The following is a 24,256-nucleotide window of genomic DNA, read 5'->3' as shown; positions in this document are numbered from 1 at the left end:
CAGCAAGCCAACACGTGCGGAGGCCAACGCGGCATTCGACCCATCCGAGGGAGCGGCGGCCAGCTCGCTCATCACTGGCAGCACCGACGAACATGCATAAGAATTATTTGAAGTAATGTTCAGGAAAACTAATGATTGGAGGAGGAAGAACATGATAGAAGGTCAGATGTGGGTCCCTCGTGCCAACGGTCAAATAAAATGTGTTGGTTTAAGCTGCCTCGTCAGCAAGGATGTGTGGGCCAACCCTATCATAAACGGGTTTAAACGAGCCTAATCGGCACTAGGTAGTAGTTTTTGGCGCGGATTATGAAACTTTTGGTATATTTTTGCTATTTTTTTGTACAATAGTTTCTTCCTAGGGCTGGTTGAAAGTGGTAGTTTTTTGTTAAATACTCTACTACTGTAAGTAGGAGTGAAAATTAAGCTTTGGAAGTCAATAAGCATGGCTAGTTACATAGTGCCTATCCGTACGCAATTTCAAACTAAATATCAACCATGAGTGACTAATATCTTCATGGAAAACTCAAAACTATGGAAATACTAACAATTTTTTGCATGGTTGGAAATACTAGCAATGTTCACGTGCATTGCAATGGATCATAATTAGAATAATACTTATTCACAAACTTGATAGAAAACACTATAATTTTTTGATATACATATATCACTAGAAATATATTATGTTTCAATCAGAATATATTCCTTGGGCTGTTTTGGTGAGGTGAGGGTGGGATGTGGTTGGTTTTAAGATACTAATTAAGGGTTTTTCTAAAAATTGGTAGAGAAGTGGGATGTTGTTGAGAAAAGGCAACAACTTACCTCATAGTCGTTAGATGTAGATCTAATGGTCAGAAATGACGGATGGCAAACACACCATCATCACCAACTAAGTATTCTGTAGGAGTACTAGCAAGATGCCCGTGCATTGCACGGAACATCAAGATGCATTTTTTTATAGAACACCTGTTGTGATTGACCCATGTGGGAGTAATCCCGTGTGTAAAAACTAATGATATCTCGAGAAAGAGGAGAGATAAGGTGAGGAGGAGTGGGGCATGGTGGTGGTTGGTGGTCGGACTGAGCGGAGGCATGGGGATGGATGACTCCGGCAGCGACCACCATGCCAGTTTGTTCCAGAGGCTTCCTTTTTTAATTGCTCAACAATGAGGTTGTGGGAGATAAGGATGAAAAAGGGAAGGCCTTGTCTGTCAGATATAGATCGGACGGTCTATATTGCAAGATGGCAGGTATACCATCATCACCAACTTGGTTTTTATAAGAGAAGAGATATAAGTATGGGGATACAAATGTATTATCGATAGTTGTTTCCATAAACTTGGATCTACATTCTATTCAACGACTGAGCATGTGGGGCCTTAGCACAATGACTTCCCGACTATGTAAAACAAAGGTTTTCCCGTCGCTGATAAGGAGGGGTGACGATGGTGCGCTTTCGGCTAGCTCTAGTCCTAGTAGTCATACTAGGTGGTCTACGCACGTGTAGATTTATTATTTTTCACATCTCGTGTTCGCCGTACTGCCACAACTATTGATAAATAGCCGGTAAGTTATTCACGGCAAAACCTTTGTTGAGCATGTGTGCGAGAGAGAGAGACAACATGTGTGTGTGATATGTGTAGAGACTGAGGAAATGATAAGAGATTCTTTGTGTCTCTATGTGTGGATGTGGAGGATATAGAGAGACATGTGCATGGGGATTTGTGTTGTGTAACATGGAGACACATAGACATAGTCAGAGAGTGAGTGTGTGAGATACACATGCGGACATGGGGAGAGATGGAGAATTTTGGTGTGCATGTGTGTAGGATCGGAAGTAAGTCTAGAGGGGGGTGATTAGACTACTTGACAAAATAAAAACCTAGCCTTTTCCCAATTTTAATTCTTGGCAAATTTTAGCAACTTAGCACTAGTCAAGCAATCAACCTACACATGCAATTCTAAGAGTATAGCAGCAGAATATAAATCATTGCATATGAAGGTAAAGGGGAGGAGTTTGGAGGGAGCAAACGCAATGTTGACACGGAGATTTTTGGCGTGGTTCCGATAGGTGGTGCTATCATACATCCACATTGATGGAGACTTCAACCCACGAAGGGTAACTGCTGCGCGAGTCCACGAAGGGATCCACCCACGAAGGGTCCACGAAGAAGAAACCTTGTCTATCCCACCATGGCCATCACCCACGAAGGACTTGCCTCACTAGGGAAGATCTTCACGAAGTAGGCGATCTCCTTGCCCATACAAACTCCTTGGTTCAACTACACAATCTTGACGGAGGCTCCCAAGTGACACATAACCAATCTAGGAGACACCACTCTCCAAAAGGTAATAGATGGTGTGTTGATGATGAACTCCTTGCTCTTGTGCTTCAAATGATAGTCTCCCCAACACTCAACTCTCTCTCATAGGATTGGATTTGGTGGAAAGATTATTTGAGTGGAAAGCAACTTGGGGAAGGCTAGAGATCAAGATTTATGTGGTTGGAATGGAATATCTTGGCCTCAACACATGAGTAGGTGGTTCTCTCTCAGAAAATGAATGCTGGAAGTGTAGGCATGTTCTGATGGCTTTCTCCATGAATGAAGAGAGGGTGGAGGGGTATAAATAGCCACCACACAAAGTCTAACCGTTACACACAATTTACCAAACTTGCTGGGACCGAATCAGAAAACTCAGTCAGACCGATTTAGTTCATAATGTGACCGTTAGGCATCTTGGCGGGACCGACATGTCAACTCGGTGGGACCGACTTTGGTAATAAGCTAACCAGAGAGTGGGTAAGGAAAACTGGGTGGGACCGATTCACTCCTCTCGGTGAGACCGAAACGTTACGAAAGGGAAACAGAGAGTTTGCACTGCGAATTCGGTGGGACCGATTGCTCATCTCGGTTAGACCAAAATGTTACGAAGGGAAACACAGAGTTTGCAATCCCGTCTCGGTGAGACCGAGATCCCTATCGGTGAGACCGAAGTGACTAGGTTTTTGGCAACGGCTATGTCAAATGAACTCGGTGGCGCTGGATGGATCAAATCGGTGGGGCCGAGTTTAACTTTTGGTTTGCGACATATGCGGATATGAGAAAGTGGTTGAGGGTTTTTGGAGCATATCACTAAGCATTTTAAGCAAGCAAGCCATTAAGCAACACCTCATCCCCTTTTAATAGCATTGGATTTTCCTATGGACTCAATGTAATCTTGGATCACTAAAAAGTAAAATGTAGAGTCTTGAGCTTTAGAGCTTGAGCCAATCCTTTGTCCTTAGCATTTTGAGGGGTCCTCATTCCTAATCCATGCCATGCCAATAATTGAACTTTCCTGAAATATTCATCTTGAAATAGCATTAGTTCAATGAGCTATATGTTGTTGATCATTACCAAAACCACCCAGGGATAGTTGCACTTTCATACCCCAATGTCACCTCGGGAATCCGAGAGTTGAGTGCCAAAATATATATCGAGTGAATCAAAATAATACCCCATTGTCACCACGGGTATTCATATGCAAGACATATATCAAGTGTTCTCAAATCCATAAAAGTATTCAATCTGATAAAACAAAATCTCAAAGGGAAAACTCAATTCATCACAACAAGATAGAGAGGGGAAAACACCATCTGATCCAACTATATTAACAAAGCATGCGATACATCAAGATCGTGACATCTCAAGAACACAAGAGAGAGAGATTAAACACATGCTACTGGTACAAACCCTCAGCCCCGAGGGTGGAATACTCCCTCTTCATCGTGGTGGCCGCCGGGATGATGAAGATGGCCACCGGGGATGGATTCCCCCTCCGACGGAGTGCCAGAACAGGGTCTAGATTGTTTTTTCATGGCTACAGAGGCTTGCGGCGGCGGAACTTTTAATCTAGGGTCTCCGCGAGGGTTTTTGGAATATTTGATGATTTATAGGGCGAAGAGGTGGTGCGGGAGGCCACCGAGGTGGGTACAACCCACCGGGGTACGCCTGGGGGCCCAGGCGCGCCCTGGTGGGTTGTGCCACCCCTCGGGGCACCTAGGTGCTGCTCTCGCCCTTTGGATGTCTTCTGGTCCATAAAAAATCCACAAAAAGTTTCGCGTTGTTTGGACTCCGTTTGATGTTGATTTCCTGCGATGTAAAAAACAAGCAAAAAATAGCAACTGGTGCTGGGCACTGGGTCAATAGGTTAGTCCCAAAAATGATATAAAGTTGCTATGAAATTATTGTAAAACATCCAAGAATGATAATATAACAGCATGAATACTTCATAAATTATAGATACGTTGGAGACGTATTAGTGGACAACCACAGAAGGTTCACGGAGCTCTCGGTGGTGTACACCAACAACCTAGTCTTGGTGGAGCACTCCATCCACACCATGGTGCTGTTGCTTGCCTAGGAGAAGTACAAGGTGGTCGGGTTCGACCTCGAGTACACTCGCACTCGTGCCAGGTCTCATCCCAAGGTCATCGTCGCCCAGATGTGTGTGCACAACCATGTCCTCGTCTACTATTACTGCCTGGCCACAAGGCCTTGCGAGCGTTTTGCCGGGTTTGTCAACAGCTCCCACTACATTATCGCTACGGTGGACATCACCAACAATGTAAAGGTGCTCAAGAATTCGAGCATCGCCTGCCAGAATCTTGTCGACAACCAGGGCCAATACAAGATCTGGGGCAGCAAGGAGCATGAGAAGGACTCACTGGTTCACCTCGCCGAGGCCATCATCGACCCCTACTATAGAGACATGAAGGATTCCTGCAACAAGGACAAGCATGCCTGACACTCGGCCTGGATGGAGAAACTCGACAAAGCTCACATTGTGTACGCGTCCAAGGAGGCATACACGAGCTACGACATGTACAGGTGGATCGTTGACATGAGGAAGTACCTCCTTCCCCAAAACGGCCAGGGATCTTGCCAGAAGAAGAGCAATGGCAAGCGTCGTCATAACAATAAGTAGATGATTAGATCCTCGTTTCTGCTAGTTTTAGTATGCATGTAATTGCTTACTTTGATGTGTGGAAATGTTATGTGTGTAGTCACTTGTGTAATTGTATGCTTAATTTGGTTTTGCAATGTTGTCTTTTTAAGTATATATGTTGATGCTCTGTTGATAAAAGAAATCACATCGCACACGGACTAAACAATGGAACCCGTCGATGATGATTTCATCAATCACTGACAATTGTATACCAGCAATCGTTTGCTCACAACACACACGGCTTGTTAATAGGAATTGTCCATGTTGTTATTGGTCTTCCCACACATTTCTGATTACAGACCTGTTTGCCGTGTATCACACATATCTTATTAAGTTGAACCGTTTCTATTCTCTTGGCTCAATGCAAACAGTTCATCCCAGTGAACTATATGTCGTATATCGCACACACCTTCATCTGGATGCCCGTTTCTGTTGTTCCGCCTCATCACAAACAGTTTGGCCGAGTGAACTGTATGCCATATATCGGACATGCCTTCATCTGGCTGCCCGTTTCTTTTGTTCTGCCTCATCACAAATAGTTCATTGAACTGAACCGTATGCCCCTCATCGCACACGCAACTAAAATCTGAATCGTGTTTGATATATCCTTGATCGCAGACGTTTTGCCTCTTTTTTTACGGTTATTTTACATCACCATTTGCGATTAATGCATCGCACATAGTTTCCTCAAAGGGTCACTGATTGTAGTTTCGCATTAGGAGCATCCTGCAGTAGTGACCGTGTCCACATCAGTGTCCCTGTGACATGGAGTCCTTCTAGGTCGTCTTTCCGCCACCGTGTAGCTTTGGCGTTATGTCGAGGCCCCTGCTCATGTCTACTAAATAATGTACATATGTTCAGCAACACCGTGTGTGCCGCTTGGCCTCGTTACTTGATATAATATCAACCCTATGCTTCAATAAAGCGGTTGTCTTTCTGTACCAAGTTTTTGTGTGTTGCTAGAAGACTTGATCTCTGGGCTGGCAATGCAAGGTAAAATGGTCGCTCTAAGATGGGGTGCCACAACAGGTCCATACTTTAGATAGTGCAATCTCTCAACAATGCTAATCTAATTGGATCATATAACCATCCCTCAGCGTGTGATGAAGAATCACTCCAAAGTTCTTATCTATCGGAGAACACAAGACGAAATTGTTTGTAGGGTACAAAACCACCTCAAAGCTATTATTTCCGATCAATCTATCCTAGAGTTCGTACTAAAATAACACCAAGCTATTCTTTTCGATCGATCTAACCAAGAGTTCATACTAAAATAACACCATATGATACACATCAACCAACTATAATGTCACCCAGATACTCCAATGTCACCGCGAGTATCCGTGAGTTGATTATACGATATGCATCAAACAATTTTGGATTCATAATACTCAATCCAACACAAAGAACCTCAAAGAGTGCCCCAAGATTTCTATCAGAGAAACAAAGACAAGAACGTGCAGCAACCCCTGTGCATAAGATTACGCCAATGTCACCTCGGGAATCCACGAGTTGAGTGCCAAAACATATATCAAGCAAATCAATATGATACCCCATTGTCACCACGGGTATTCATAGCAAGACATACATAAAGTGTTCTCAATCCATAAAAATATTCAATCCGATAAAACAAAATCTCAAAGGGAAAACTCGATTCATCACAATAAGATAGAGAGGGGAAAGCACCATATGATCCAACTATATTAACAAAGCCCGTGATACATCAAGATCGTGCTAACTCAAGAACATGAGAGAGAGAGAAAGAGAGAGACGGATAAAAAACATAGCTACTTGTACAAACCCTCGGCTCCGAGGATGGACTACTCCCTCCTCATCATGGAGACCATAGGGATGGTGAAGATGGCCTCCTGTGATGATCTTCCCCTCTGGCAGGGTGCCGGAACAGGGTCTAGATTGGTTTTTTTGTCGCTACAGAGGCTTGCAGCGGTGGAACATCTGATCTAGGGTTACCCCGAGGGTTTTTGGAATATTTGGCAATTTATAGGACGAAGAGGCGGCGCGGGAGGTCACCGAGGGGGCACAAGCCCCCTAGGCACGCCTAGGTGGGTTGTGCCCACCTCGGGCCTCCCCTCTAGTAATATTTTATCCCATCCTGGGTCATCTGGTCCAAAATAATTCTCCAAAATTTTGTGTTGCGTTTGGACTCCGTTTGATATTGATTTCCTGTGAAGTAAAAAAACAAGCAAAAAACAACACTTGGCACTATGTCAATAGGTTAGTCCCAAAAAATGGTATAAAGTTGCTATGAAATGATTCTAAAACGTCCAAGAATGATAATATAATAGCATCAATACTTCATAAATTATAGATACGTTGGAAACGTATCAGCATCCCCAAGCTTAATTCCTACTCGTCCTCGAGTAGGTAAATGATAAAAGAAATAATTTCTGAAGTGTGAATGCTAGCAAAATGCATAAGTTTGATCAATTGTAATTTCAATCACTTCTCCTAGCATCATAACAACAATTCTTTCTCATAAAACTTCTCATGCTAAAGGAGCAACCAATTCACAGGTTACAGTTCAAACAATGAATTCTCTTGAAACTCAACAACCTATATTCTTATTCACCAAACAATTGCAATTGAACTTATTCAACAAACTTTAAGAGCTCCACATACTCAATCATCATATAGTATTCTATGATTGCTAGTACTCAAAGCATATTCTTAGAACAAATGGCATCCATCGAACACAGAGGAAGATAGGGGCTTAATATTTCGCCTCCCAACTCAGTTATCATAGAGATAATTGTCAACAATAATAAATCATGATCAAACATATTTGACTGGTCATATGTGCCTAGATATTTCCCCACCACATGATTCTTTCCAACTAGACAACAATTGAGGTTGAAATGAGAATTCATTCTATTGACTCTTGCATAAAAGTAAATACTGAAAAGTAAAAGGTAGGCCCTTCGCAGAGGGAAGCAGAGATTGTTGTGCGCTTTTTATTTGGATGCCCAAGCTCTTAATGCAAATGAATGTCACGTTATATTACGATAGCAACCTTTATTATGCAGTCAGTCGCTTTTATTACTTTTCCATCAGAAGTTCGTACAACGCTCAATTTTCCCTTACAATAAAAGATCAAACATATTTAGGAGCAATTTTTATTTCTTTATGCACCGATGACAACTTACTTGAAGGATCTTATTCAATCCATCGGTAGGTAAGGTGGACACTCATGGCAAGAAACTAGGTTTATGGGTTTTTGGACGCACAAGTAGTATCTCTACTCAGTACGAATTTTTGGCTAGCAAAAGATCATAGGCAAACACCACATGTTGGAGGATCCATGAAAATATAACTTCTATGCAAATATACACGACCATAACTCATTGTGTTGTCCTCCTTGTCCAACTTCAACTAATTTGCTCAAGTTTGAAAATAATTAATGGGTATTGACAATCCTAGAATATGTCCAAAATAATATATTTGTATATGAAGGTTCTCTCTATCCTTATACGGATCATTTATGAATTGCTTGTATGACCAATATTGTGATTGGAAAGCTTCAAAAGATTTCATTTTGTAAACCCAGTGTGAAGCTACTACTAGGCAAGATATGGACATATAATTTCAACTTCATGATATTCAATTCATTCAACTATTTACTCATAGTATATAAGTGAAGCACAAGAGGAAATGACAAACTACTCCAAAAAGATATAAGTGAAGATCAAGCGAGTAGTTAAGTAAAGGGGTAGCTAATTGAGGACTCTCTCTTATTTAAAAACTTCCAGATCTAAGTATTTTATTAAAACAGCAAGCAAAACAAAATAAAATTACATTCTAAGAAAAGCACACATCATGTGAAGAAGCAACAACTTAGGCTCAACCGATACTAACCGATAGTTGTTGATGAAGAAAGGTGGGATGCCTACCGGGGCATCCCCAAGCTTAGATGCTTGAGACTTATTGAAATATTATCTTGGGATGACTTGGGCATCCCCAAGCTTGAGATTTTGCATCTCCTTAATTCTTTTTATATCCATGTTTCCCTAAATCTTAAACACTTCATCCACACAAAACTAAACAAGAACACGTGAGATAAGTTAATATAAATCCATGCAAAACCTTATCATTCTCTACTGTAGCAAATCACTAGAATTATTATTCAACATTGCATACTAAATGCCTATGCATATTTAATACTCCTATCCTCAAATAGAATCATTAAACAAGCAAACATATGCAAACAATGCAAACATAACAACAATCTGCCAAAACAGGACAATCTCTAATGGATGAAGAATTATCCATACTTATTTAACTCAAAAAATTCTGAAACATTACCAAACTATAGAAAATTTATCATAGCTTATTGTTCAAAATATTTCAACATTTATCACATTCTGACTTTTCTCAGAAATTTTTGCAACAGCTATAAACTTTCTGTTTTGAAACAACAACTCATATACTTGCAAAATAAGCATGGTAAAGGCTATCCTTGCCACTTTTATTGAAATAAAAGATACAAAACATTATTCTAAGTGACATAAAGCAAATCAAAACAAAATAAAATGATGCTCCAAGCAAAACTCATATCATGTGATGAATAAAAATATAGCCTCAAGTAAGGTTATTGATATTGTTGGAGATGAAAGAGGGGATGCCTTCTGGGGCATCCCCAAGCATAGTTGCTTGGATATTCATTTAATATTAACTTTGGGGTGCATTGGGCATCCCCAGGCTTTAGGGTCTTGTCACTCCTTATTCTCCTCATATGGATATCTCACCCAAAACTTGAAAACTTCAATCACACAAAACTTAACGGAACTTCGTGAGATAGGTTAGTATGATAAAGAGCAAACCATTAACTTTGATACGATCAAAGACAAGATTCATAACTGTTCTCACACAATTCCTACCGCACATTATCATTTCCACAGTTTATATTGAGCAATATAAGCCATATAAACTAGTAAACAAGCAAACTATGCATTGAAAACAGAATCTGTCAAAAACAGAACAGTCTGTAGTAATCTGTACTCCAACCATACTTCTGTAACTCCAAATTCTGAAAAATTAGGGCAACATAGGTAATTTATATATAAATCATCTGTAAAATTTTTAGATCAAAAGCACATTCCAGTGAATTTTTAAAATTCCTGGGCTGAGTGCAAAAGTTTCTGTTTTTGCACAGAATCAAGTCAACTATCATCCACACTATCCCAAAGGCCTTACTTGGCACTTTATTGAAACAAAAGCTATAAAACATGATTACTATAGTATCCTAATAATGTGAACAAAAAAACAGTAGGTAGAAATATTGGGTTGTCTCCCAACAAGTGCTTTTCTTTAATGCCTTTTAGCTAGGCATGATGATTTCAATGATGCTCACGTAAAAGTAAAGAATTAAAACATAAAGAGAGCATCACGAATCACAAGTTCCTCTCTCACAATAATTTTCAGTAGCATCATGAATGGATTGATCAATATAACTATCACACAGAGCATTCCTTTCATGATCCTCAAGCATAGTATTTTTATTACTCTCCACATAAGCAATTTTATTCTCATTCATAATAGTGGGAGTATCACATGAAACTCGAATACTATAAATTGTTTCCACATTAAAATAGTAATGTTCAGTAAAAGGATATTCAAAATTATGACAATAATTATCACTACTTTTTATAAAATAAGTAGCAACTTTGTTCTCATCATAGTCAATTGAAACCTTTTTCGAAATAGTGGAATCATTACTAAATAAAGTCATGACCTCTCCAAATACACTTTTATCATTATAATAAAATTCAACACCCTCCAAAATAGTGGAATACTTATTATCTAAAGTTTACACTCTTCCAAACCCACTTTCATAAATATTGCAATCATCAGAAATAGGAGGCATGCAATCATCATAGCAAATTTGATCATTCAAAGTAGGGGGGACTAAAAAGATCATCTTTATTAAGCATAGCATCCCCAAGCTTGGGACAAACATTAATTACAGCAAATAAATTCTCAAACATGTCATTCTCATCAAACATAACATCCCCAAGCTTGTGGTTTGGCATATCATAAGCATAATCACTCTCATCATTGATACTATGAATAGCACCAACGGTATAACAATTGCTATCATCATAATTTCCCAAGTTGGTGCCAAAAATATTTTCAAGATTATAAGAAGTATCATTATCTTCCCAATCATAATCATCACAATAAGCAATAGGCATAACGAAATCATCATCAATAGTGCTCTCGGACATTGGGCCATAAGACAAAGAAGCAATATCATCATCAAGTGCATCATCTTCCATGATTATTTTTGATTCATTTTCATGAGGCACAACAATAATAGGAGCAACATTATTTGGGAGAAATACCTTTTTACCTCTATTCTTTCTTCTTTTCTTCTTCTTCACCACATCATGTGTGAGTTTTATTAATTTTTTCAAGCTTCTTATTGATGATATTGGTCGAATAGGGAGCTCCTCCTCGTCACCTATTTCATCATGAGAAACAATAGGAGGGAAAGTGGAAATCTTTACCCTTTCATTAATATTCCTTTTTACATTCTATTGGTTTCCCCATCTTTCTATAGTTGGGCAATATACACTACTAGGAAAAGGCCTATGCACCAGTTTTGCCTACTAATGACGCACTACTGGCGCGCCACTAGCACCACGCCACTAGTATTAAATACTAATGGCGCACCACTGGTGCGCCATTAGTATCTGGTATACTAATGGCGCACCAGGCAGTGCGCCATTAGTATAGCCCACGGTGTGCCATTAGTATACCAGATACTAATGGCGCACCACATAGAAGTGCGCCATTAGTAACAATTTTTTTTTCAGAAATTGTTTTTCATTTTTTTTCATTTTTTTCTTAATCTCGGGTCACTATGGCTTAATCTCGGGTCAATATGCTTAATCTCAAGTCAAATCGCACTAAGTGGTCAAACTTCTCGGAAGGTCACCCATCCTCACACTACTCCAGCCCGAGCACGCTTAACTTCACAGTTCTATCCAACCCCAGCACCACCTCACTTAACAGGCACTTGTTGATATATCTATCATATCAATCCTATTATACCTTGTTGATGTCTAGGACTTTGTCCATGTTCATGACTATGATGAAATTTTGAAAAATATTTCAAACTTCCCGGTCATATTACGTATCATCTTTTGGAAAATAAAATTCCAAAAAAAATCGAAACCAATTTTTTTTCTGTTACTAGTGGCGCACCTAGCAAACGGTGCGCCACTAGTAAGTTTGAATTTTTTTGATTTTTTTGCCTCTAGATCTTGAAAGCCCCGTAACTTTTTTTCTGTTAGGTTTTTGAGGATTTTGAAAATGTTTAACATGGTTTGCCCGTTAAATTCGGATGTAAATTTTTGAGTAGATGAATTTTCATATAAAAAACTTTTTAATCCGAGTTCGTATGCAAAAGTTATGCCCATTTTACAAATTCTAGAGAGATTTTGCAAATAAAGTAGAAATTCATATTTGTAAATTTTCCCAACAACTAGACCACATATAACATGGGAAACTTATTTTATTTTATTTTTTTGACATTTCCATCATTTTCTTTTATTTTTTTTAAAACTGAAAAGGTGGTCCACGGGGGTGCATTTGGTGGATTTTTTGGGCCAAGTTAGTAATGGCGCACCGTGGGAGTGGTGTGCCATTACTAGTTCAACTAGTAATGGCGCACCACTCCCATGGTGCGCCATTACTAGTTTTGAAAAAAAAATTAAAAAAAATTGAATTTTTTTTACTAGTGGCGCACCGTGGATGTGGTGCGCCATTACTAGTTTTAACTAGTAATGGCGCACTATCCCCTGGTGCGCCATTACTAGTTTTAAAAAAATTGAACAAAAATTACTAGTGGCACACCGTGGATGTGGTGCGCCATTACTAGTTTAACTAGTAATGGCGCACTATCCCCTGGTGCGCCATTACTAGTTTTGAAAAAAATGTGTTACTAATGGCGCACCGTGGATATGGTGCGCCATTAGTATTTGGACATTAATGGCGCACCAACACATGGTGCACCATTAGTATATAGTAGTGGCGCACCACATGTCTGGTGCGCCATTAGTGTCCATATCATCTATAGCCCTTTTCCTAGTAGTGATAAGCATTTTCATTGCAATTTACCATGCAAAACATATAGATATTTTTTAGATTAGTTTCAATGTTGTCCATGAGAATGAATACTTCAAACCAACTATTTTTATGTGTCAATTCTTCACTCCCCAAAAATAGACAAAGCTCATTATAAAGTTCAAGGGTGATCAAATCATTACAATATTTGGCCATGATTCGATCATGAAAAAGTTTGCATTGGAAATTAAGATGACCAACCTTATTGCAAAGTTCACAAGTAATAGGACATAGAGGACATAATTTTGTAGCATATACATCTATCACTTTGAGCAAAAAACATTGGTTCTATCATGTTTATGCTTCTTACAAAATCTACCTTCCCTATAAGGCACGTCTTCACAAAGTCTTTCCACTCCACAAAAATTGACATGCTTATAAGGAACATTTTTGTCATGACTTGTGCAATCATCATTAGCATTTTGGATATTCAAAGAATTCATACTAACAACATTGCAATCATGCTCATCATTTATGCTAAACATTTTTTTGAATTCCTCTTCTATCAATTGTGCACAATTTTCCTTTCCATCATTTTCATGAAAGACATTATAAAGATGAATAATATGATGCAACCTCAATTCCATTTTTTGTAGTTTTATTTTATAAACCAAACTAGTGATAAAACAATAAACTAAAAGATTCGACTGCAAGATCTAAATATATACCTTCAAGCACTCATCTCCCCGGCAACGATGCCAGAAAATAGCTTGATGTCCATGATGCAACTTTATTCTTATAGACACGTGTTGGGCCTTCAAGTGCAGAGTTATGTAGGACAGTGGCAATTTTCCCTCAAGTGGGTGACCTAGGGTTTATCAATCCATGGGAGGCGTAGGATGAAGATGGTCTCTCTCAAGCAACCCTGCAACCAAATAATAAAAAGTCTCTTGTGTCCCCAACACAAAAAATACAATGGTAAAATGTATAGGTGCACTAGTTTGGCGAAGAAATGGTGATACAAGTGTAGTAATGATAGTAGATATTGATTTTTGTAATAGTAACAATAAAAAACAGCACGGTAGCAATTGATAAAACGGAGCACAAACAGTATTGCAATGCTTGAAAATGAGGCCTAGGGTCCGTACTTTTGCTAGCGCAATCTCTCAACAATGCTAATCTAATTGGATGATATAACCATACCTCAACGTGTGATGAAGAATCACTCCGAAGTTCTTATCTAGCATATTACATAAGACGAAATTGTTTGTAGGGTACGAAACCACCTCAAAGCTATTCTTTCTGATCAATCTAACCTAGAGTTCGTACTAAAATAACACCAAGCTATTCTTTCTGATCGATTTAACAAAGAGTTCGTACTACAATAACACCATATGATACACATCAACCAACTCTAATGTCACCTAGATACTCCAATGTCACCGTGAGTATCTGCGAGTTGATTATATGATATGCATCAAACAATTTTAGATTCATAATACTCAATCCAACACAAAGAACCTCAAAGAGTGCCCCGATATTTCTATCGGAGAAACAAAGACAAGAATATGCATTAACCCCTATGCATAGATTACCCTAATGTCACCTTGGGAATCCATGAGTTGAGTGCCAAAACATATATCAAGTGAATCAATGTGGTACCCCATTGTCACCACGGGTATTCATAGCAAGACATACATAAAGTATTCTCAAATCCATAAAAGTATTCAATCTGATAAACAAAATCTCAAAGGGAAAACTCAATTCATCACAAAAAGATAGAGAGGAGAAAACACCATATGATCCAACTACATTAACAAAGCCCGTGATACATCAAGATCGTGCCAACTCAAGAACACAAGAGAGAGAGAGAGAGAGAGATTAAACACATAGCTACTGGTACAAACCCTCAGTCCCGAGGGTGGACTACTCTCTCCTCATCATGGAGACCATAGGGATGATGAAGATGGCCTAAGGTGATGATTTCCTCATTTGGCAGGGTGCCGGAACGGGGTCTAGATTGGTTTTTCATGGCTATAGAGGATTGCGGTGACAGAACTTCCGATCTAGGGTTAACTCGAGGGTTTTTGGAATATTTGGCAATTTATAGGGTGAAGAGGCGGTGCGGGAAGTCACCGAGGGGGCACAACCTTTTTAGCCCATCCTGGGTCATGTGGTTGATACGTCTCCAATGTATATATGATTTTTGATTGTTCCATGCTATTATATTACCCGTTATGGATGTTTGTGGGCTTTACTATACACTTTTATATCATTTTTGGGACTAACCTATTAACCGAAGGCCCAACCCAAATTGTTGTTTTTTGCCTATTTCAGTGTTTCGAAGAAAAGGAATATCAAACGGAGTCCAAACGGAATGAAACCTTTGGTAGAGTTATATTTTTGGAACAAACGCAATCCAGGAGACTTGGAGTGGACGTCAAGAAGCAAACGAGGCGGCCACGAGGGTCCATGGCACGCCCTCATGGCTCCCCTGACCGACTTCTTTCGCATATATATATCTACATACCCCGAAAACATCCAGGAGCACCAGGAAACCCTATTTCCACTGCCGCAACCTTCTGTACCCGGGAGATCCCATCTTGGAGCCTTTTCTGGCGCTCCGCCGGAGGGGGAATTGATTAGCGAGGGCTTCTACATCAACACCATAGTCTCTTCGATGAGTTGTGAGTAGTTTAGCATAGACCTTCGAGTCCATAGTTATTAGCTAGATAGCTTCTTCTCTGTCTTTGAATCTCAATACAATGTTCTGCTCAATCTTCTTGGAGATCTATTCGATGTAACTCTTTTTGCGGTGTGTTTGTCGAGATCCGATGAATTGTGGGTTTATGATCAAGTTTACCTATGAGAAATATTTGAATCTCCTCTGAATTCTCTTATGTATGATTGGTTATCTTTGCAAGTCTCTTCGAATTATCAGTTTGGTTTGGCCTACTAAATTGATCTTTCTTGCAACGGGAGAAGTGCTTAGCTTTGGGTTCAATCTTGCGGTGTCCTTTCCCAGTGATAGCAGAGGAAGCAAGGCACGTATTGTATTGTTTCCATCGAGGATAAAAAGATGGGGTTTATATCATATTGCTTGAGTTTATCCCTCTACATCATGTCATCTTGCCTAATGCGTTACTCCGTTCTTATGAACTAAATACTCTAGATGCATGCTGGATAGCGGACGATGTGTGGAGTAATAGTAGTAGATGCAGGCAGGAGTCGGTCTACTTGTCGCGGACGTGATGCCTATATACATGATCATGCCTAGATATTCTCATAACTATGCACTTTTCTATCAATTGCTCGACAGTAATTTGTTCACCCACTGTAATACTTATGCTATCTTGAGAGAAGCCACTAGTGAGACCTATGGCCCCCGGGCCTATTTTTGAACATATAAGTTTTCAATCTACTTTATTTTGCAATCTTTACTTTCCAATCTTATCTTATTATCTCTATCAGATCTCACTTTTGCAAGTGGTCATGAAGGGATTGACAACCCCTTTATCGCGTTGGTTGCGAGGTTCTTGTTTGCTTGTGTAGGTACGCGGGATTTGCGTGTAGCCTCCTACTGGATTGATACCTTGGTTCTCAAAAACTGAGGGAAGTACTTACGCTACTTTGCTGCATCACCCTTTCCTCTTCAAGGGAAAACCAACGCAGTGCTCAAGAGGTAGCAAGAAGGATTTCTAGCGCCGTTGGCGGGGAGGTCTTCGCACAAGTCAAGACATACCAAGTACCCATCACAAACTCATCTCCCTTGCATTACATTATTTGCCATTTGCCTCTCGTTTTCCTCTCCCCCACTTCACCCTTGCCGTTTTATTCACCCTCTCTTTTCCGTTCACCTTTTTCTCACTTTCCTCTTGTGTGCTTGTGTGTTACATCGTTTATTTCATTGTCATGGCTAGTCTTCCTATCATCGTTAGTACTCCCGAGCATGAAGTTCTTAATTTTAAACAAAGGGAGGGAGAAAATCTAAAAGATGCTTGGCATAGAATTTGCAATGCTCAAAATAGATCTACTAGGAAGCAATCTACTTCCGTTCTTCTTCGCAATTTTTATGTAGGCATTACTCCTTGGAATAGATATATCTTGATACCATTACCGGAGGGAATTTATTGGGTAGCCATACTTTTGATGCTTATAATGTTATGTTAGATTTGTTTGGACCACCACCTCTTTTGATTAATGGAACTGTTTTAACTTTGGAACACGTGATGCAAAGGCTTGAAATTATTGAAAATAAAGTTGCCACTATTGATTTAATTGAAAATTTGGATAAAAAGATGATCAACCAAATTACCCAATATGGATCTAGGGTTGGAGTTACTTTGATTTTTTTTTAAAAGAAGGAACCTATAGTTAACGAAAGAATAGATCAAGATTCTACAAGAATCGGTAAACTTGAGGATCTTATTACCAACTTAAGGTCTGCCTTTTCATCCATGAAAAATACTCCAACTCCTCCTACCAAAATTGCCAAATTAATGTATGTTCCTAAAAATAAGGGTGAATCTTCTAGTAAGGAAAATGCGGATCTCAAATCAATAAGTGTTCATCCCAACTTTTTCGCTTTCATTACGGAACCTTTTGCTACAAACGAATCTCTTGATTTCTTGCCTAGGAGTTTAATCATTACTAAAAATAAAGAAACTCCTAAGGGTTATAAGTGTTGTATTGAAGAATTGAATACCAAAGAGGGCAATACTTAGATCTATTCTCGCCTTTATGCCTAGCTAGGGGTGTTAAACGATAGCGCTTGTTGGGAGGCAACCCAATTTTATTTTTGTTCGTTACTTTTTGCTTCTGTTTAGTATTAAATAATTCTTCTAGCCTCTGTTTAGATGTGTTTTTATGTTTTAATTAATGTTTGTGCCAAGTAGAACGTATATGATCAGCTTGGGTGAAAGTTAATTCGATCTTGCTGAAAAACAGAAACTTTTACGCGCATGAGATTAATTTTAATAAATCACAGAAACGTGCTTTTTAGTTGATTATTTTTTAGAAGATTAATAGACAAATTGCCTAGGACTTCCTATTTTGGTAGGATTTTTAGAGTTCCAGAAGTATTCGAAAGTTACAGATTGCTACAGACTTTTCTGTTTTTGACAGACTCTGTTTTTCGTGTGTTATTTGCGTATTTTGATGAATCTATGGCTAGTATCGGGGGGGGGGGGGATGAACCATACAGAAGTTGGAATACAGTAGGTTTAACACCAATATAAATAAAGAATGAGTTCATTACAGTACCTTAAAGTGGTGGTTTGCTTTCTTGCACTAACAGAGTTCATGAGATTTTCTGTTGAGTTTTGTGTTGTGAAGTTTTCAAGTTTTGGGTAAAGATTTGATGGATTATGGAATAAGGAGTGGCAAGAGCCTAAGATTGGGAATGCCCATGGCACCCCAAGGTAATTCAAGGACAACAAAAATCCTAGGCTTGGGGATGCCCCGAAAGGCATCCCCTCTTTCGTCTTCGTCTACCGTTAACTTTACTTGGAGCTATATTTTTATTCACCATATGATATGTGTTTTGCTTGGAGCGTCTTGTATGATATGAGTCTTTGATTTTTAGTTTACCACAATCATCCTTGCTATACATACCTTTTGGGAGAGACACACATGATTCGGAATTTATTAGAATACTCTATGTGCTTCACTTATATGTTTTGAGCTAGATAATTTCGCTCTAGTGCTTCACTTATATCTTTTTAGAGCATGGCAGCGGTTTTATTTTCTAGAAATTATTGATCTCTCATGATTCACTTATATTATTTTGAGAGTCTTTTAGAACAGCATGGTATTTGCTTTGGTTATAAAATTAGTCCTAATATGATGAGCATCCAAGTTGGGTATAATAAAAACTATCATATGAAGTGCATTGAATACTATGAGAAGTTTGATGCTTGATGATTGTTTTGAGATATGAGGATGGTAATATTAGAGTCATGCTAGTTGGGTAATTGTGAATTTGAGGAATACTTGTGTTAAAAGTTTGTGATTCCCGTAGCATGCATGTATGGTGAACTGTTATGTGATGAAGTTGGAGCATGATTTATTTATTGATTGTCTTCCTTATGTGTGGAGGTCGGGATCGTGTGATGGTTAACTCCTACCAACCCTTCCCCTAGGAGCATGCGTGTAGTACTTTGTTTTGATAACTTATAGATTTTTGCAATAAGTATATGAGTTCTTCATGACTAATGTTGAGTCCATGGATTATACGCATTCTCACCCTTCCACCAATGCTAGCCTCTCTTGTGCCGCGCAACTTTCTCCGGTACCATACACCCACCATATACCTTCCTCAAAACAGGCACCATACCTACCTATTATGGCATTTCCATAGCCATTCCGAGATATATTGCCATGCAACTTTCCACCATTACGTTTATTATGACACGCATCACCATTGTCATATTGCTTTTGCATGATCGTGTAGTTGACATCATATTTGTGGCAAAGCCACCATTCACAATTCTTTCATACATGTCACTCTTGATTCATTGCATATCCCGGTACACCGCCGGAGGCATCCACATAGAGTCATATTTTGTTCTAAGTATTGAGTTGTAATTATTGAGTTGTAAATCAATAAAAGTGTGATGATCTTCATTATTAGAGCATTGTCCCAAGTGAGGAAAGGATGATGTAGACTATGATTCCCCCACAAGTCGGGATGAGACTCCGGACTTTATGAAAAATAAAAGAGGCCAAAGAAGCCCAAATAAAAAAGAGGCCAAAGAAGCCTACCAAAATAAAAAAAGAGAAAATGAGAGAAGGGACAATGTTACTATCCTTTTACCACACTTGTACTTAAAAGTAGCACCATGATCTTCATGATAGAGAGTCTCCTATGTTGTCACTTTCATATACTAGTGGGAATTTTTCATTATAGAACTTGGCTTGTATATTCCAATGATGGGCTTCCTCAAAATGCCTTAGGTCTACGTGAGCAAGCGAGATGGATGCACACCCACTTAGTTTCTTTTGATGAGCTTTCATACATTTATAGCTCTAGTGCATTCGTTGCATGGAAATCCCTACTCACTCACATTGATATCTATTAATGGGCATCTCCATAGCCCGTTGATACGCCTAGTTGATGTGAGACTATCTTCTCCTTTTTGTCTTCCCCACGACCACCATTCTATTCCACATATCGTGCTATGTCCATGGCTCACACTCATGTATTGCGTGAAGTTGAAAAAGTTTGAGAATACTAAAGTATGAAACAATTGCTTGGATAAAACTGGGGTTCTGCATGATTTAAATATTTTGTGTGATGAAGATAGAGCATAGCCAGACTATATGATTTTGTAGGGACAACTTTCTTTGGCCATGTTATTTTGAGAAGACATGATTACTTTGTTAGTATGCTTGAAGTATTACTATTTTTATGTCAAAATGAACTTTTATCTTGAATCATTTGGATCTGAACATTCATGCCACAATAAAGAAAATTACATTGAGAAATATGCTAGGCAGCATTCAACATCAAAAATTCTGTTTTTATCATTTCCCTACTCGAGGACGAGCAGGAATTAAGCATGGGGATGCTTGATACGTCTTCAACGTATCTATAATTTTTGATTGTTCCATGCTATTATATTACCCGTTTTTGGATGTTTATGGGCTTTACTATGCATTTTTATATCATTTTTGGGACTAACCTATTAACCGGAGGCCCAACCCAAATTGGTGTTTTTTTGCCTATTTCAGTGTTTCGAAGAAAAGGAATATCAAACGGAGTCCAAATGGAATGAAACCTTCTGGTGAGTTATTTTTGGAACAAACACAATCCAGGAGACTTGGAGTGGACGTCAAGAAGCAAACGAGGCAGCCGCGAGGGTCCAGGGCGCGCCCCCCACCCTCGTGGCGCCCTCGTGGCTCCCCTGACCGACTTCTTTCGCCTATATATATCTACATACCCCGAAAACATCCAGGAGCACCACAAAACCCTATTTGCACTGCCGCAAGCTTCTGTACCCGGGAGATCCCATCTTGGAACCTTTTCCGGTGCTCCGCCGGAGGGGGAATCGATCATGGAGGGCTTCTACATCAACACCATAGCCTCTCCAATGAGTTGTGAGTAGTTTACCACAGACCTTCGGGTCCATAGTTATTAGCTATATGGCTTCTTCTCTCTCTTTGAATCTCAATACAATGTTCTCTTCGATCTTCTTGGAGATCTTTTCGATGTAACTCTTTTTGTGGTGTGTTTGTCGAGATCCGATGAATTGTGGGTTTATGATCAAGTTTATCTACGAGAAATATTTGAATGTCCTCTGAATTCTCTTATGTATGATTGGTTATCTTTGCTGGTCTCTTCGAATTATCAGTTTGGTTTGGCCTACTAAATTGATCTTTCTTGCAACGGGAGAAGTGCTTAGCTTTGGGTTCAATCTTGCGGTGTCCTTTCCCAGTGACAGCAGGGGTAGCAAGGCACGTATTGTATTGTTGCCATCGAGGATAAAAAGATGGGGTTTATATCACATTGCTTGAGTTTATCCCTCTACATCATGTCATCTTGCCTAATGCGTTACTCTGTTCTTATGAACTTAATACTCTAGATGCATGCTGGATAGCGGTCGATGTGTGGAGTAATAGTAGTAGATGTAGGCAGGAGTCGGTCTACTTTTCATGGACATGATGCCTATATACATGATCATTCCTAGATATTCTCATAACTATGCACTTTTCTATCAATTGCTCGACAGTAATTTTTTCACCCACCGTAATACTTATGTTATCTTGAGAGAAGCCACTAGTGAAACCTATGCCCCCCGGGTCTATTTTCCATCATATAAGTTTTCATTCTACTTTATTTTGCAATCTTTACTTTCCAATCTATATCATAAAAATACCAAAAATATTTATCTTATCTTATTATCTCTATCGGATCTCACTTTCGCAAGTGGTCGTGAAGGGATTGACAACCCCTTTATCGCGTTGGTTGCGAGGTTCTTGTTTGTTTGTGTAGGTACGAGGGACTTGCGTGTAGCCTCCTACTGGATTGATACCTTGGTTCTCAAAAACTGAGGGAAATACTTTGCTACTTTGCTGCATCACCCTTTCCTCTTCAAGGAAAAACCAACGTTGTGCTCAAGAGGTAGCAGTGGTCCAAAAAAATTTCTCCAAAATTTTTCGTTGCGTTTGGACTCCGTTTGATATTGATTTCCTATGAAGTAAAAAACAAGCAAAAATAACAACTGGCACTTGGCACTATGTCAATAGATTAGTCCCAAAAAATGATATAAAGTTGCTATAAAATGATTGTAAAACATCCAAGAATGATAATATAACAACATGAATACTTTGTAAATTATAGATACGTTGGAGACGTATCAACAAGCGGTACTACCACTCCAGGAGCGGTACTACCGCTTACTACAGGAAGCCAAGGAGAAAGAGGAAAGCAGGGGAGAACAGAGTACTGGGCAGTAGTAGCAACGGTGGTAGGGGCGGTACTACCGCCTATAGGCGGTACTACCGCCTCTACTACCGCTCCTACTTCCGCTTGTCTTTCTGGGTCAAATGGTAGCACGGTAGAGGAACGGAGGAACTACCATAAAACCCGACACGAGAAGTTGAGACCTCGGCCACGAGCGGTAGTATGAGCGGGACTAGAAGCGATACTACCGCTGCTGCCCGCGGTACTACCGCTTGCAGCTCTCAACCACTTAAGATGGATAACTCCAAGCAAGCGGAAGTGGCAGTGGGTGCAATATGAGTGTGTACGTGTTGATTCCACCCAAACCTTTCCGAAGCGGACCCCCTCTTGATAGTACGGTTTCCCCTACGACTCAAGTCCACCAAAAAGAAATGCTGGAAAGAAAACCGTCTTCACTTGAAACTCTGGGGGGCACAAATCGACTTCTACCATATGCTTGACAGTCTGAAATGCTCTATGCACATGGTTAGTCCGCGAACACATTATCATCAATCACCAAAACCACTTAGGGAGAAATATTCCCTAACAACCTCCCACTTTTTGGTGGATTGATGACCACATGGGATTTGCACTAAAGATGTAGCAATGAGGCGTGCAAACCCACAGATCTACAAAATATAGACGAGCTCCCCCTAGATGTGTGCACTAATTTAGATATGCTTTGGAATGCAAAGTGCACACATTTAGGATCCACACTCCCCCTATATTTTATAGACCAAGCATACTGGCAAAACATAATAATTTAGGAGCAGGCAAGTAATAGCATGTGAGCATAAGGATAAGGGCATAACATAGGATATATCTCAAACAATAATAAAGTACTCGGCATAATAAATAAGGCAAGGGTAGCGCATATGTTTCATACGATATGGTCTCGAACACACGGGACAAACACAAACCAGAGCAAATGAAAGAGTTAGAGTGAGGAAAGCAATGACAAATAAGAGGAACACACTCGACTCATGACACACTACAAATCTCTAAACTCTATCCCCCTTTGGCATCGAGACACCAGAAGCACGGAGAGTACACCTAAGAACGAAGGTGGTAGCGACACTCCAAGACATCACCAATCGTGCTCCTCCACCTCAGACTCCTCTGCAGCAGGTGTAGGGCCCCCCAGTGCCCTCATCAGAATCGGTCCACGGGCAGTGCACTCTGACCCAAGACTCATCATCAATGATCTTGTCCTCGAAGCCATCTGAAACAGCGAGGACAACCTACCTCATGATGCCCTTGTCACGACTATGGGCCTTCTTCGCATTCACATGAGCCTTGTACTGTCCCTTGGCCTGGAGGAAAAACAATTTCTTCGTCTTTTGCTTGAGCTTCTTAGCCCAAGAGGGCTCCTCTGATGGTGGCTCATAGTCTGGCTCATCATCCTCATCATCAGACCTAACCATGTCATGCTTTGGTGGAGCAGGAGCAGCTGTCCCCCACTTCTCCTTCTGCCTCAGCTGAACAACATCATGAGACACTAGGTCTCTAGTGATACGTTCCTCACCCGAAAACGAAGATGCCCATGTCTCCTCAATGAGCTACATCAAGTAAGGGCCATAGATGATGCACTTGCGCTCCAATATCATAGAGCGCAGTTCTGACCACATGACATGAGAAACATCCAACACCTCCTATGATCCCTGCTCCTTCTGGCGGAAGAGAGGTAGGTCCCCTAGAAAGGAGTGCACCATATCCTGGTTTCGAACGTGACGGAACTGAGTG

This window comes from Triticum aestivum, chromosome 3B (assembly GCF_018294505.1).
Source record: "Triticum aestivum cultivar Chinese Spring chromosome 3B, IWGSC CS RefSeq v2.1, whole genome shotgun sequence".
Taxonomy (NCBI): Eukaryota; Viridiplantae; Streptophyta; class Magnoliopsida; order Poales; family Poaceae; genus Triticum; species Triticum aestivum.
The sequence above is the reverse complement of the archived record's forward strand: the minus strand, read 5'-3'. Positions refer to the sequence as shown.